The sequence below is a fragment of the Dermacentor variabilis genome, chromosome 1 (assembly GCF_050947875.1).
Source record: "Dermacentor variabilis isolate Ectoservices chromosome 1, ASM5094787v1, whole genome shotgun sequence".
Lineage (NCBI taxonomy): Eukaryota > Metazoa > Arthropoda > Arachnida > Ixodida > Ixodidae > Dermacentor > Dermacentor variabilis.
The window spans coordinates 41,830,064-41,846,495 of NC_134568.1; the positions used below are offsets into that span (position 1 = coordinate 41,830,064).

General features: G+C 43.1%; 2 non-coding genes across 2 annotated transcripts; both read right to left on the reverse strand.

Annotated features, from left to right (window-relative positions):
* Positions 1-591: 591 nt before the first annotated feature.
* Positions 592-663, reverse strand: TRNAA-CGC (transfer RNA alanine (anticodon CGC)). The gene has a single exon. It is a non-coding gene; the product is annotated as a tRNA-Ala (tRNA).
* A 9,545-nt stretch (positions 664-10,208) lies between these two features.
* TRNAA-CGC (transfer RNA alanine (anticodon CGC)) lies at positions 10,209-10,280 on the reverse strand. Its single transcript has one exon. It is a non-coding gene; the product is annotated as a tRNA-Ala (tRNA).
* Between the last annotated feature and the right edge of the window lie 6,152 nt (positions 10,281-16,432).

Genomic DNA, 16,432 nt, shown 5'->3' on the forward strand with positions numbered 1-16,432 from the left:
AGAAGTATGGGGTTTTACGTGCCAAAACCACTTTCGGACTATGAGGCACCCCGTAGTGGGGAACTCCGAAAATTTCGACCACCTGGGGTTCTTTAACGTGCACCTAAATCTAAGTACACGGGTGTTTTCGGATTTCGCCCCCATCGAAATGCGGCCGCCGCGCCCCAGCTAACGTTATCCAATATGTTCAATAAAATAAAATATTTCAAAAAACACGGTACAAACTACGATTATAAAATCTACGATGTTTGGTGTTCATAGACACTGACGAGTTAACACCGCAGTTCTTATAACTGCATCTCGCACTGTGTTTTTTGAATAATTTGCTTCGTTGAACGGCTTGGCTAACGTTAGCTGGAAAACACAGTATACTAGAAAATGACCTCGAGTAAGGTAGTAAGTAACCATGTTTTTTTTACAAGAAAATCTGAGACGCACGAGTAAATCGTCTGGGACAGTTGGTGTGCAGTAACCCTGTTTTGTACGACAGAAGTGCTAAACAGTAGCTCACTATGGTGAAATACGCTAACAGAAGGCTGCTTTTCTACAGCGTAAGGTTAAAAAAACACCACTTTCGGAAAGGAAAAAAAATGGAGGTGCCGGGGTTTGAACCCGGGACTTCACGCATGCGAAACGAGCACTCTACCTCTGAGCTACACCCCCCCCCCCTTTTTTTTTCTCTTTATGCATTTAATCTCTTTATAGTAGCAAGATAACTACAGCGAAACTAGCACACATACCAGTGCATAATCTCCTGGCACCACGATGCTTTCAAAGCTCAAGTCCTTCAAATTTACCTGAAACTCCGGCATTATTCATCCAGCCAAAGCCAGCCAGCCAACCTCAAAACTTAAGAGGAAGTTTTAGCTCGGGTGCTCCTATCTAAATACATGTAAAAGCAGAATTCGTTTTTCTCGGCCACCACAGCACCAAATTTGACGAGCTTTGCTGCATTTAAAAGAAAAACTTAAGATCTAGTGACTGTTGGTTTCGGATTTTTGATTTAGGTCGTCAATTTTTTATTAAAAATTGGCAAAAAATGAAAATTTTCAAAAAACGAAACTATCAAGTTTACAACTCTATACCTCAGCAACGAAAATTGATAATACAATTTCGTGAACTGCATCTAATAGTACATTTAAAGCGGACAAAATTGATAGGTTACACATGAATGTAAAATAATATTGTAAAATGGAAATATAGGTTTTGCAGAACCCTTGTAAACAACGTAACAAATTCACGTAAGATATAAAATGACGTACCGAATTTGTCCGCTTTCAATGATCTGATGGATCTCGCTTACAGAACCGCAATATCTGCTCTTGATGCAGAGTTATGAATTTGTGAACTTCATGCTTCTATTTTTTTCAAACTTTCGAATTTTTGAAAATCTTTTTAACAAAATTCAGGGCCTAAATAGAAATTCCGTGACCAACAGTCACTAGAATTTCACTTTCCCTGTCAAATTCAACAAATTTCATTAAAATCGGTCCAGGGGTTATCTCAGAAAATCGTTTTTGCGTTTTTACATGTATTTGAATAGGCCGCGTCGGAGTTGGGCCCGAGCTAAAGCTTCTTTCATCAAGCTCGGTTTGATGAAATTTTAGCCCGATTTTGATGAAATTTGTTGCATTTGAAAGAGAAAGTTAAATTCTAGTTACTGTTGGAAGCGGAATTTCGATTTATGGCTTGAATTTTTCTAAAAGAATTTTCAAATATTTGACCGCTTGGAAAAAATAGAAGCACGAAGTTTACAAATTGATAGCTATGCATCAAGAACTGATATCGCGGTTCTGTAAACGGCATCCATTCGATCATTCAAAGCGGACAAATTCAATATGTCATTTTACATCTTACATGAATTTGTTACGTTGGTTACAACGGTTTTACAAAAGTTGTATTTCCCTATGATTAAATTTTTTTATATTCATGTGTAACATATCAATTTAGTCCGCTATGGACGTACTTTTAGATGCAATTCACAGAATTGTATTATAATCTTTAGTGGTTGAGTTACAGAGTTGTAAACTTGATAGTGTCGTTTTTTGAAAATTTTTGATTTTCGCCAATTTTTAATAAAAGATTGACGACCTAACTCAAAAATTCGAAACCAACAGTCACTAGATTTTAAGTTTGTCTTTTAAATGCAACAAACCTCGTCAATTTTGGTGCAGTGGTTGCCGAGAAAAACGAATTCTCCTTTTACATGTATTTAGATAGGAGCACTCGAGCTAAAGCTTCCTCTTAAGGGCGGAGCTCTTCCAGTTGTTCATTTTATACTCTGCAGAGGCCACGTGTGCTCTCATTTTCTACTATCGCTGAACTTTTCCCTATACTATTGGCGTTCCGCTTCACAGCATCAATAGACAGCACGCAGTGATTCTTAAGCCAAATCCGCCTCGCTAAAATGCATGAACAATAATTTTTTGAATACATATTTATTATACGAAACGCTGAAAGAGCTAACAGAAGCAAGTGCTACTAATTACGTTGCAGCATTTCAGTGGATGCTAACTCACTGCACTATTCCTGGAAACGCTTCAGCGGATGGAACTGCGAATCGGGTTCCCAAATAAAAAAAAAAAGGGAGAGATTAAACTATCCTCTTTCACGTAGTGAAGACTGCTTGCTCCTGAAACAGTGACCCGGTCGCTTCAGCAAAAATACCTAGTTTGATCAACAGTTTGAAAGCACCGAATTATTGTTTTACTGCAATGGGAATTATATGAAAACTCCCGGCGCATTTACACCATCGGTGTGCATGTCGCCGTCACCGTGATGTTCCGTATAAAGTGCAAGTGCGATGACATTGCGGCCGCTCGCCGTATGCTATGGGTGCGAATGAAAGCGTGCAAATGTGAGCCGAGAAGGATGGCGGCTCGAACTAGCGCGCGAACGGGAAGAAGGCGGGGAGAAAGCGCGCAGTCTTTCATCGAGCGTTGGTAGCAGGGGGCGCTCTACTCCAACGGAGGATGGACAAGGTTGAGAAGTGAGGGAAGCTCATAGTAAAGTTGATTATGAAGAACGACTGAGGAATATGGAAGAATGTAAATGGACTGGTAGAGTGTTCAGGTACTTGTACAGAAAATAACATTGATTCACAGTGGAGGAAAAGAACTAGGAAGCTTACCAGCAAGTATGCGGCCTGTAGGGTGGGCAAAACAGCAACAAAGAACGTCAAGCGGAAAGTCAGACAGGCTGAATTAATCTCATGGGTGGCGGCAATGTAAAAGAATCCTGCCATGAGTAACTACTTAAGAGGAAAAAACGAAATTCGGCGTAAATTCTGATGGCACGTAGGACTGATGTCTTATAACACCTTTGGCAAAAGTAGAATATGGCCTCTTTGCTGGCAAGCAAGCAAGATGGTGTGAGGGAATCCGAGTCAGGTGTCGGATATGTTCTCTAAGGATATCAGTATCTATGTAGACTGTCAAAGGAGTGTCTCCAGCAATGGCCACTGTCGCAATCGATGACGTAGTTTTGGGGAGACCGAGACAAGTTCTTAGTGCTTGTGCTTGCACACTCTGAAGTTTGCGGATATTTGTAGTGCAAGTATTTCCTAGCACATGTAAGCTGCACTGCACGATGCCCAAAAACAGTGCTTTATATAGTTGCGGGCAAATTTAATTCTATTAGATCGAGGGTCATTCACCCTAAAGAAATATACACTTGGCACATGGCCAACTGGGTGGCTTCAGAAAAAAGCGCTTGCCGTTTTAAGCGTTTTCTTGGAAACCACCAGTATCTTAGATCTATATTGTATTTTCCGCTGAAAGATACACGTACAATGCAAGTCTATGCTTATTTTCTCAAAAGTTTATTTAGTATGTTATGTACGGGTATAATTACGGGTCTGTACACTCGTCTGTGAAACTGAACTTTATGTCGCGGATGAAACGAAGCACATGCGTTTATATATGCAACTGCATACACGTGCATCTTCTGTGGGTCCCTGGACTCATGCATAGAACTTTTGGATATTACTGACTGACTGTTTTTGTGATAATTTTGTACCGCATTTCGTTACCAATGTTGTGGCAATAGTATTCTTTGCCGGGCGACGAGGAGTAGCCGGTGCCACTTGAAGGCGCCATTCTTTCCTAATAAGACACGCCAATAAAAAAAGCACAAATCGAACATTAGGAACGAATAAGCACTTTGTTCGGATGTACAGCATTCTTGGGAGGATGCGAACTATTGCTGTATATAATCGGTAAGGTCTGGCTCTCTCATAGAGGAAGCCTGCTATAATGCGCAAGTCGTCATCGTTTAGGTCAACACTGTGTTCGTGGAGATGAAATTTAATGTATTTTAGCTGAGATGTTATGTTTTATTACAAAAACTGTTCACGGCTTCAAATATTCGAAAACTTTTCGGAAAATATTTGCGTTTACAAATGGTAGCAATTCAATTCGAAGACCGCATTGAATTGCTTCGCGCGCCAGACTACAAAAAGGAATTAATAGTTCAATGCGACGCAAGCGACAGAGGTATGGGCGTGGTACTTAGTCAGGTCGGCGACGATAACGAGGAGCATCCTATCCTCTATGCCAGCCGTAAAGTAAATCTAAGAGAGGAAGCCTACAGCGCTTCAGAGAAGGAATGCGCTTGTTTAGTTTGGGCCGCCCAGAAGTTGTCGTGTTACATGTACGGAGCGAAGTTCATCTTCGAGACCGACCACTGTCCTCTGACGTGGCTCAATCAAATGTCACACAAAAATGGCCGCTTCCTCCGATGTAGTCTTAATCTCCAAGAGTACAACTTCTCCGTTAGATATAAGAAGGGAAAGTTGCATAGCAATGCGAATGGTTTGAGCAGGCTAATTTGAATTCTGCGTTTGAGGGTCCCGCCTAAATTTTAGGGTTACTAGTGTTAATTTTATTAAGCCAAGAAGATCGCATCTCATTTAGCAAGATTCCCTCCATGATTGCTGAATTTGTCAGCACGAAATTGCTTCAGAAATTGGCATAGCGAAATGCAGCATTTTTTTTTGTTTCTGCACTTATTTTTTTTTGAAGCCTATAGGGTCTAAAGTGAGAGCCAATGTACGTCATCTCGGCGTAGAGCCGTGTTGTGGGGTTCATTTTGCAGTTGGTGGTCCTTGTTGGATGTTTTGGGGCGGTGACATTACACAAGTGGTCGCTGCGAGCCAAGGCATCACCCCCTGGCCACCAGGCATTCTCTTCCTGCCCAGCGGTTATCTGCACTAGACAGTCGAGATTTTCCGGGACATGGAGGCGCTGTTAAGAACGGCGAGCTGCAGTGCAAGTTTGCCAGCCATTTACGCAAGCGGTGGCAACCTCATCTTCGAACGCCGCCGCCAACCACTGGCCATGGCGCGACTAAGTCGACTTTGTGTCGGGAACAATTCGCGCATCCTCCACTCTCCGTCGCTTTAGCTAGGATGCGTTTGACGAAGTAGGCTTTGTGCTGAAACCGCCACCGTTACGGTCTGGCCTCGTCGCCGTTGTGACTGAAGGAGTTCGACGAAGCAGGCTTTGTGCGCAACACGACAACGCCGCCCTGTTCTGCTATGAGTGGGGGAGTTGCCGCGGGAACGCCGACGAAGGCCCCTTCCCACGTGCCGACTAAGACGCAGGACAATGGCTACCCGGGCGTGCTACCCGGGTCCCCTCCGAGTTCTACAAAATTCGTGTGGTGTCGGTTTCGGACCGTGAACACGTGTGTGTGTGTGTGTGTGCATGTGTCTGTGTAAACTGTCCCGCGGAGAGGCGGCAGTTTACGATGACTAAACGAACGTTCGCGTCACCTTGTATCGCGGGAGGACCGAGTGTTTAAAAACTGCTGTTGTGCGGATGCTCGACACACTTAAGCAGTCACGTTGGACTGAGACACTCTCTCAAGCAGTCGTGTTAGACTGACGTACTTTCTCTCGCAGTCATGCTAGACTGATGAACTGCATGTAAATACCGTAAATAAACCCCTTTCCTCGTTCTCGATGAGAAGCAGTCCTTCCCTTCATCATCGTCCTCAGCGTGGATAACGGCATGGGCGAGCTACCTTCGAATTGATGCCGGACTCCAATCTTGACAACGGGTTACGAGCGATGGGATTCAGCCCCCAATCCTGACACCATGGAGGCTTGGACGCCATCCCCGGGCGGTAGTGACAGCGAGCCCGAACGGACTCAGGCGCTTAGAAGGGTCGTGGAGGGAGGGGGATTAAGACCCGTGGCTCCGTGTTTCGCGCCTGCGCCATCATAAACCAGAGTTGCAGACAGCCTGCTATCGGCCAGAATGCCTGTTTACTTCTACTTCTTCTTCCCCTCTCCATCCATGGAGTCCGACCACGCGAGCCTAAGTGTGTCATTCTCTTCAATACAATATATAAATGCAAGACTCTTCTCTTTCAAATCGCCTTTGGCATATGCAGCGCGACCCACCTCATCAACCAGCCTAGTGAATACGCATGCAGTGCTTCTTAGCGAGTCAAAATAAGAGAGTAAAAACTTGAGAAATTTTTTTCAGGAAATTTACTTAACCATTTTTTAGAACAATCGCGCATATGTGGAACTGAATCCAGTGAGCATTCTGTGCCCAATCGAAAAAACTCCTATGCGCCATATTCACTAATTCCAGTGAGCCACATTGCGGTGGCATTAAAAAGCCGTTCATTCCTATGTATCATATGTGGCCACCATGTGACATATGGAACTGTACTAGATTTTATATGTGTCCTGATATGTTTTCCATGTTTTCCAAGTATTATGTCTCCTCCATCTTTGATTAAATCGACTGTTATTTCATCTTCTCCTGCAGCTCTTGATCGTTTCATCTGGCGGCTCTTTATACGAAGTGTCTATGGACTGCAATGTCATCCCAATGTCGTGTGTAAGAATTGTAGTCGTGCATATCAAAAGGGGGCATGTCGCCTTGCCGTCGTCTGCCTTATCCACACCAAAGACGACGTTGAAAAGAGGAGCAGCTTCTCATCGGGAATGAAGGAATATAATTTACACCAGGAATAGACAAGGTTACTTCGCAACACTCTGGCGTGACTGAACTGATGTACACCGAAGGAGCCGAAAAATGTCTACCTGAATCCCCTCTGCCCTACCTATATCTGTAGGTCAGAGAAACCGACAGGTACACCTTCCTCTAATCGGAGCATCTAAAGTAACCGAAGACTCCGCCTTCAAGAGATGGCCACGCGCAATTACATATTACCTTTGTTCACTAAACACAATGTGGGAATACCCACCGGCCCAAGCAGTTAACTACCCCAGAGACAGGAGGGAACCACTTGCTGAAGAAGGGGTTCAAACTTGCCTCACTTGACCCATATCGGCTGATTGAATGGACAATCAATTAACTGGTTCGTTTGACAGTCGTCTTGAGCGGCTAGCAATGGCCGTTACACTTGCTTTCACAGGAGCTTCTTGATCCCGTCATCGTGATCCGCGGTCGAGCAGCATCCAGAAAACACCGCTTTACAACCGCGCATTCTTCGTCAACCATGCATGTCACGCAATGCCATCACCGCTGGTCCGGTGGGGCGTGCTGACACCTTCACGATGCTGAAGCGGTTGACAGTTCGCTGATGCTACTGGCTTATCGTAGCGATGCGTTCGTCGTCACGCCGTTATCGTCACACATTCGTTGTAATTCCAGCATCATCATGCCGTCATCGTCATTCCAGCTTCTTCGTCATGCCATCGCTATCACGCTGTCGTCATCATACCATCGCCGTCGCTCCAGCGTTATCCTCCCGTTGTCGTCATGCCAGGATCGTTATTCCAGACTCGTTATATGTGTGTCATTGTTGTCATAGTGTCATCGCCATACTGTCGTCATCATGCCGTCGTGGTCGCTTCGTCGGCGTCATTTTGTTTGTAGCGATTTCAATGTGGTCATATCAGTATAGTCCTGCCCTCGTCATTTCATCGTCCTCGCAGCTTCGTTGTCATGTCTTCGTGGCCGTTCAATCATCATCATTTTGTCGCAGTGATTCCGCTGTCATGTCATTGTCGTCATGACGTTGTCCATCCAGCGTCATCGCCGCAATTTCTTCGTAATCATGCGTAGGATGCGCATGATCAAGAGCCACAAGTTCCTGTCGAGCGAGTCGGTTCCCGCTTATCATTTGCTGTATGCTTGCAAATGGTTGATAAACTAGAACATTGTTCTTTGCAAACACTAATGACAGGTTCGTGTAAACCGACCCCCATAGCGTGTGGGATCCGCATGTTTTCTTTCTTTTTCTCATTTGCCAGCCGAATAGCAAAGCCGGCATTGCTTGACCGCTCTCTACATGTACTTGCGGGATAAGCACGCCATGTGCACCAGAAATCTCCGGCATGCGCACTCTGGGCTCTTTTTGCGAATCTTTTCAGAGAAGCGTGTCAATTGTAATGTAAGAAAAAAAGAAAAAAAGTGGGCTTTGATAAAAGAAGCAATCTCCGGTAGCACTCGCCTAACCTTCCAGTTTCTGACCGGCTGTGGGATGTAAGTCAGGAAGAAAAGGCAAAGATGCCATTGATAATAGTTTTTGGACTGGAAAACAACACTCAAGTGCTGAAGTCCCACGCTGCTCGTTTTGACTGTCTGACACACAACAGCCAATTTGCGGAGCGGTGAACTTGTACGGAACTATGCCGAGCAAGGTTTCCAAATTAAAGAAAGTTATATCTCCCCTAAAATAAACATAAAAATGAGGTAATTACATAAAAGAAACGCCAAAAAACAAGCTATCTTATGCGCTTTCTATGATATTTTCAGATGGAGCGCCTCGTTGCGAAAATCAGGCCTAAAACTGAAGGAAAACCAACATTTTGGCACGTTTGTCATACTTTTGCCAAAAGTTCGTAAATTGTACTGGCGCCATCAATTTTAACTTGAAGTACAGCCCTAGGACAGTGAAGTAAAATAATTACGATGAACAAATGAGTAGGTATTTCGCCAGTGAAGCATAGCCAACTTGGCGAGATTTTTTCAACATTTCTAGCTCCTTAAGCTGCGTTTCCAACTGAAGCTTCCCATAAAGACCAGTGCATATTGACATGTGCTTAAATTGTTTATGTTTTTGGTGACCGTTCTCGAGATAATTTTTGTTACAGTGTTATCGCTCAGCCCAAGACGCGCAACGGACGTTTCTGTATCGGCTAGATATATTATCGCTGATTTTATCTGTTGGCTATCGTTCACCCAACCGTGTAATCAGATTGAATTTGCGATACGAATTGTGCAGTACTTTCTGAAAGGCATGCAGCCACCAGCAACTACGCCGCCATCTTGGACAAGTGATGTACAAAAGCAGACGTGCTTGACCCACAGAACCAGATTTCGACGATTGGCGAGTGTGCTCTCCACTCTCAATGTGCTGAGCAATAATTTTTTTTTTGCTGGGCGCAGGTTCGTCCAGTGAACAGTTAGTTTCGTAACTTGCGTTGCACACTGTAGTTCATTACCGTCGCTAAAACGTGACAGTATTGAAGATAAATCATTGTAGGTTCAGCGGACGAAGTAGGGCAGCATTTTGCACTAAAATAAGTTTGGTATTAATTTTCGAGCGGAACCATGTTTCAAGTACTTTAATAAGCTTAAGGAAAATATCACGTTACAGAAAAACATATAAGGTATCCCAGCTAACGTTAAAGAAGTATGGGGTTTTACGTGCCAAAACCACTTTCGGACTATGAGGCACCCCGTAGTGGGGAACTCCGAAAATTTCGACCACCTGGGGTTTTTTAACGTGCACCTAAATCTAAGTACACGGGTGTTTTCGGATTTCGCCCCCATCGAAATGCGGCCGCCGCGCCCCAGCTAACGTTATCCAATATGTTCAATAAAATAAAATATTTCAAAAAACACGGTACAAACTACGATTATAAGATCTACGATGTTTGGTGTTCATAGACACTGACGAGTTAACACAGCAGTTCTTATAACTGCATCTCGAACTGTGTTTTTTGAATAATTTGCTTCGTTGAACGGCTTGGCTAACGTTAGCTGGGAAACACAGTATACTAGAAAATGACTTCGAGTAAGGTAGTAAGTAACCATGTTTTTTTTACAAGAAAATCTGAGACGCACGAGTAAATCGTCTGGGACAGTTGGTGTGCAGTAACCCTGTTTTGTACGACAGAAGTGCTAAACAGTAGCTCACTATGGTGAAATACGCTAACAGAAGGCTGCTTTTCTACAGCGTAAGGTAAAAAAAACCACACTTTCGGAAAGGAAAAAAAATGGAGGTGCCGGGGTTTGAACCCGGGACTTCTCGCATGCGAAACGAGCACTCTACCTCTGAGCTACACCCCCGCATTTAACCTCTTTATAGTAGCAAGATAACTACAGCGAAACTAGCACACATACCAGTGCATAATCTCCTGGCACCACGATGCTTTCAAAGCTCAAGTCCTTCAAATTTACCTGAAACTCCGGCATTATTCATCCAGCCAAAGCCAGCCAGCCAACCTCAAAACTTAAGAGGAAGCTTAAGCTCGGGTGCTCCTTTCTAAATACATGTAAAAGCAGAATTCGTTTTTCTCGGCCACCACAGCACCAAATTTGACGAGGTTTGCTGCATTTAAAAGAAAAACTTAAGATCTAGTGACTGTTGGTTTCGGATTTTCGATTTAGGTCGTCAATTTTTTATTAAAAATTGGCAAAAATTGAAAATTTTCAAAAAACGAAACTATCAAGTTTACAACTCTATACCTCAGCAACGAAAATTGATAATACAATTCCGTGAACTGCATCTAATAGTACATTTAAAGCGGACAAAATTGATAGGTTACACATGAATGTAAAATAATATTGTAAAATGGAAATATAGATTTTGCAGAACCCTTGTAAACAACGTAACAAATTCACGTAAGATATAAAATGACGTATCGAATTTGTCCGCTTTCAATGATCTGATGGATCTCGCTTACAGAAACGCAATATCTGCTCTTGATGCAGAGTTATGAATTTGTGAACTTCATGCTTCTATTTTTTTCAAACTTTCGAATTTTTGAAAATCTTTTTAACAAAATTCAGGGCCTAAATAGAAATTCCGTGACCAACAGTCACTAGAATTTCACTTTCCCTGTCAAATTCAACAAATTTCATTAAAATCGGTCCAGGGGTTATCTCAGAAAATCGTTTTTGCGTTTTTACATGTATTTTAATAGGCCGCGTCGGAGTTGGGCCCGAGCTAAAGCTTCGTCTTAAGAGGAAGCTTTAGCTCGGTTTGATGAAATTTTAGCCCGATTTTGATGAAATTTGTTGCATTTGAAAGAGAAAGTTAAATTCTAGTGACTGTTGGAAGCGGAATTTCGATTTATGGCTTGAATTTTTCTAAAACAATTTTCAAATATTTGACCGCTTGGAAAAAATAGAAGCACGAAGTTTACAAATTGATAGCTATGCATCAAGAACTGATATCGCGGTTCTGTAAACGGCATCCATTAGATCATTCAAAGCGGACAAATTCAATATGTCATTTTACATCTTACATGAATTTGTTACGTTGGTTACAACGGTTTTACAAAAGTTGTATTTCCCTATGATTAAATTTTTTTATATTCATGTGTAACATATCAATTTAGTCCGCTATGGATGTACTTTTAGATGCAATTCACAGAATGGTATTATAATCTTTAGTGGTTGAGTTACAGAGTTGTAAACTTGATAGTTTCGTTTTTTGAAAATTTTTGATTTTCGCCAATTTTTAAAAAAGATTGACGACCTAACTCAAAAATTCGAAATCAGCAGTTACTAGATTTTAAGTTTGTCTTTTAAATGCAACAAACCTCGTCAATTTTGGTGCAGTGGTTGCCGAGAAAAACGAATTCTCCTTTTACATGTATTTAGATAGGAGCACTCGAGCTAAAGCTTCCTCTTAAGGGCGGAGCTCTTCCAGTTGTTCATTTTATACTCTGCAGAGGCCATGTGTGCTCTCATTTTCTACTATCGCTGAACTTTTCCCTATACTATAGGCGTTCCGCTTCACAGCATCAATAGACAGCACGCAGTGATTCTTAAGCCAAATCCGCCTCGCTAAAATGCATGAACAATAATTTTTTGAATACATATTTATTATACGAAACGCTGAAAGAGCTAACAGAAGCAAGTGCTACTAATTACGTTGCAGCATTTCAGTGGATGCTAACTCACTGCACTATTCCTGGAAACGCTTCAGCGGATGGAACTGCGAATCGGGTTCACAAATAAAAAAAAGGGAGAGATTAAACTATCCTCTTTCACGTAGTGAAGACTGCTTGCTCCTGAAACAGTGACCCGGTCGCCTCAGCAAAAATACCTAGTTTGATCAACAGTTTGAAAGCACCGAATTATTGTTTTACTGCAATGGGAATTATATGAAAACTCCCGGCGCATTTACACCATCGGTGTGCATGTCGCCGTCACCGTGATGTTCCGTATAAAGTGCAAGTGCGATGACATTGCGGCCGCTCGCCGTATGCTATGGGTGTGAATGAAAGCGTGCAAATGTGAGCCGAGAAGGATGGCGGCTCGAACTAGCGCGCGCACGGGAAGAAGGCGGGGAGAAAGCGCGCAGTCTTTCATCGCGCGTTGGTAGCAGGGGGCGCTCTACTCCAACGGAGGATGGACAAGGTTGAGAAGTGAGGGAAGCTCATAGTAAAGTTGATTATGAAGAACGACTGAGGAATATGGAAGAATGTAAATGGGCTGGTAGAGTGTCCAGGTACTTGTACAGAAAATAACATTGATTCACAGTGGAGGAAAAGAACTAGGAAGCTTACCAGCAAGTATGCGGCCTGAAGGGTGGGCAAAACAGCAACAAAGAACGTCAAGCGGAAAGTCAGACAGGCTGAATTAATTTCATGGGTGGCGGCAATGTAAAAGAATCCTGCCATCAGTAACTACTTATGAGGAAAAAACGAAATTCGGTGTAAATTCTGATGCACGTAGGACAGATGTCTTATAACACCTTTGGCAAAAGTAGAATATGGCCTCTTTGCTGGCAAGCAAGCAAGATGGTGTGAGGGAATCCGAGTCAGGTGTCGGATGTGTGCTCTCAGGGTATCAGTATATATATAGACTGTCAAAGAAGTGTCTCCAGCAATGGCCACTGTCGCAATCGATGACGTAGCTTTGGGGATACCGAGACAAGTACTTAGTGCTTGTGCTTGCACACTCTGAAGTTTGTGGATATTTGTAGTGTATTTCCTAGTACATGTAAGCTGCACCGCACGAAGCCCAACAACACTGCTTTATATAGTTGCGGGCAAATTTAATGCTATTAGATCGAGGGTCATTCACCCTAAAAAAATATACACTTGGCACATGGCCAACTGGGTGGCTTCAGAAAAAAGCGCTTGCCGTTTTAAGCGTTTTCTTGGAAACCACCAGTATCATAGATCTATATTGGATTTTCCGCTGAAAGATGCAAGTATAATGTAAGTCTACGCTTATTGTCTCAGAAGTTTATGTAGTACGTTATGTACGTGAATAATTACGGGTATGTGCACGCGTCTGTGAAACTGAACTTTATGTCGCGGACGAAACGAAGCACATGCGTTTATATATGCAACTGCATACACGTGCCTACTCTGTGGGTCTCTGGACTCATGTACAGAACTTTCGGATATTACTGACTGACTGTTTTTGTGATAGTTTTGTACCGCATTCCGTTACCAATGTTGTGGCAATAGTATTCTTTGCCGCGCGACGAGGAGTAGCCGGTGCCACTTGAAGGCGCCATTCTTTCCTAATAAGACATTGTTGGGATGTACAGGATTCTTGGGAGGATGCGAACTATTGCTGTATATAATCGGTAAGGTCTGGCTATCTCATAGACGTAGCCTGCTATAATGCGCAAGTCGTCATCGTTTAGGTGAACACTGTGTTCGTGGAGATGAAATTTAATGTATTTTAGCTGAGATTTTATGTTTTATTACAAAAACAGTTGACGGCTTCAAATATTCGAAAACTTTTCGGAAAATATTTGCGTTTACAAATGGTAGCAATTCAATTCGAAGACCGCATTGAATAGGACATCACTCCGTCCGTTACTCGAAAGTTTCGAATATCAGCACTACCCTGAGCTTTTGGCATGCATTTTTACCGCGTAGAAAAGGATGTTGTTGATGGCAGACGCATGTTACCTTCCGAGACTTGCCGAGAATTTCTCCGTCCCTTCGCCGCATTTCAGCAAAGTATAGGGCCTACGTAGATATGTTGTTGAGTTCATCATCACTCAGAAGTGAAATAGAATCGTTGTAAATGTAAGCCTGTTCCCCTGCCACACTTGTCAGGATATTTCTTCGCTATACGCACGTCATAGAACATTGGGAAACCAGGCGATTCTCAAAGTAATAGGCTTATTACTGCATGCTTTCCCTTTTATTGAATTTCCGTTCTCCCGCACTCTTCCATTCGTGTGCCTGCCGGTTCGTCCAACGTACGATTACCCACAGGTTAACAGGACGTCGCAAATGATATTCGTCTTACTTTATGCAAAACTATTCCCGCAATTTCTACGAGTTGCTTGCTTCTTCCACATTGCCAAGTTCCCAGTGATGATAGCGTAGAAAAGAAAACTTGCACAGCTACCTCGCCTGCAGTTTTCATAAGCCTGAGCTATAAACCCTAAATGTAGGCACCTGATCACCGCCGGACAGACGGCGCTGCAACTTACATTTATGACACCAGTGTCGCCTGTACTACAGTGGCTAGAGCTGCGAAGGAAATGAAGTGCAATTCCAAACGCCAAGTTGTGTGCCCAGACTTCATCTCTCCTCTGAGTGTTTCGCACCGAGCTTTCACGCCGAGCCCCAAGCCCAAACATTCCAATGTTCCCGAGGCCGCGTTCAATTGCGCCCATGCCCAGTCATCGCTCGGCAGTCAGTGTAGATTAGCATTTGCAAATCTGGGGCACTATTGTGTGGTGATGTACGATTGGAAGTGTTATGGCAAATATAAAACGGCTCCTTTTAATTTTGCTTCTTCCACTTTATAGCACGTGTGTTGTGACACTACAGTAACTGTGGTAAGCGTCAGAAGAGTGCGCTTATAAAGACTGATGGCTGTGCGTGAAAGACCTTCCTAGTTACAATTTTTGTTGCCGGTGCTAAAGTTTACCCCTCAGGCGTCATATGCTACTGTCACTGAAAGATTACTTTAACTACGTTTCTTTCGCCTTCGGAATCATGAAAATAGTACCGCTGCAAAACGCATTAGAAATGTTCAATCATTCAGTGGGCTACACCACGTTTACAGAATGTGGACGCCATGCGCGAACTCTCTACATGGTTGTCGGATATGAGAGCCTCAACTATTTCGGGTCTTGCGTACTTTGGAAGTACCGATCCCGCTGCTTGAAAAATATGCCTAATGTAAAACATGAGGGAAAAAATTAAAGGAAGTGAACCCCCTACACCGATAGCAAACACCCGGCTGTCTAATTTCGAGTTCACCTTACAAAAAAAAAGACATATTATTCAAACTTGCAGCGCACTTACAATCGCAAGTATTTCACAATGCATGTAACCCAGTTGAAATATCATTATTTCTATCAGTGCTTTTGATTGACTATTTTCGCATGTACAATTGTATCTGCAACCCCTGATGGGGTTAATATGAAGCCGCTTGACCAAGCTGCACAAGCATTCGTTCTGAAACCCTACGAAAAATAAGCATAACCACTTGATTCGTGACGCTGCTTTTTCTCCAGAATGGGCATGATCCAAATGACACTCGAACGTAGTAGTGACGATTCCCCATTTTACTATAGCTATAAGTAAGGAGAGCAAAATAGAATCAGAATTTCTTAAGAGCACAGCGCGTCTCTCGAGCCTTTGTGATCGCTTCTAAAAGCAAGCAAGAAATCTACTAGACCAAGTTCAGCGTTCACCAAAAGTTCCTTTTGTTGCAGCGACGCCTTGAAGACGTCGACCACAGAAGTTGTGCATTGCTATTTCAGACCACTACACCTTTTGAAGCTTTGAAGATGACAAGATGGGCGTCTATGTACTTAAATACCTTCGACACTATTGTACACCTCAAGTGATCTGAATGCAAGGCTGCCTCATGATCTTGTTCATAAACAGACGAACAAAAGAGGGTCTGACTGCCGTACGCTTCGCACAAGTCAACGCAACCATTTGGCCTACAAACAAATCAGCAAAATTGTTAAGACGTCTAAAAGCACTAAGCTTTATAGTCAGAATTGAGTGCAATTGAGAAATGAGTGGTTCATTAGGAAGAGAGGCTCTGGAAACTTAAAGGAGTACTGACACAAAAATTTTCGATCTTGTTTTTCCTGCTGCAATAAATAGCTAATGGCTCAGTGATCACGGCAAGAAGCATCATTGGCTTGAGAGCGTGACAGGTAATTGTTTGGAGTCTTGTTTATGGCGACCACTCCACGTTTCGCTTTCAGAGAGCAACGAGAGGGGCCAAAGAAGGAATGTAAACACAGCTGAGCACGTGATCGCACGAAA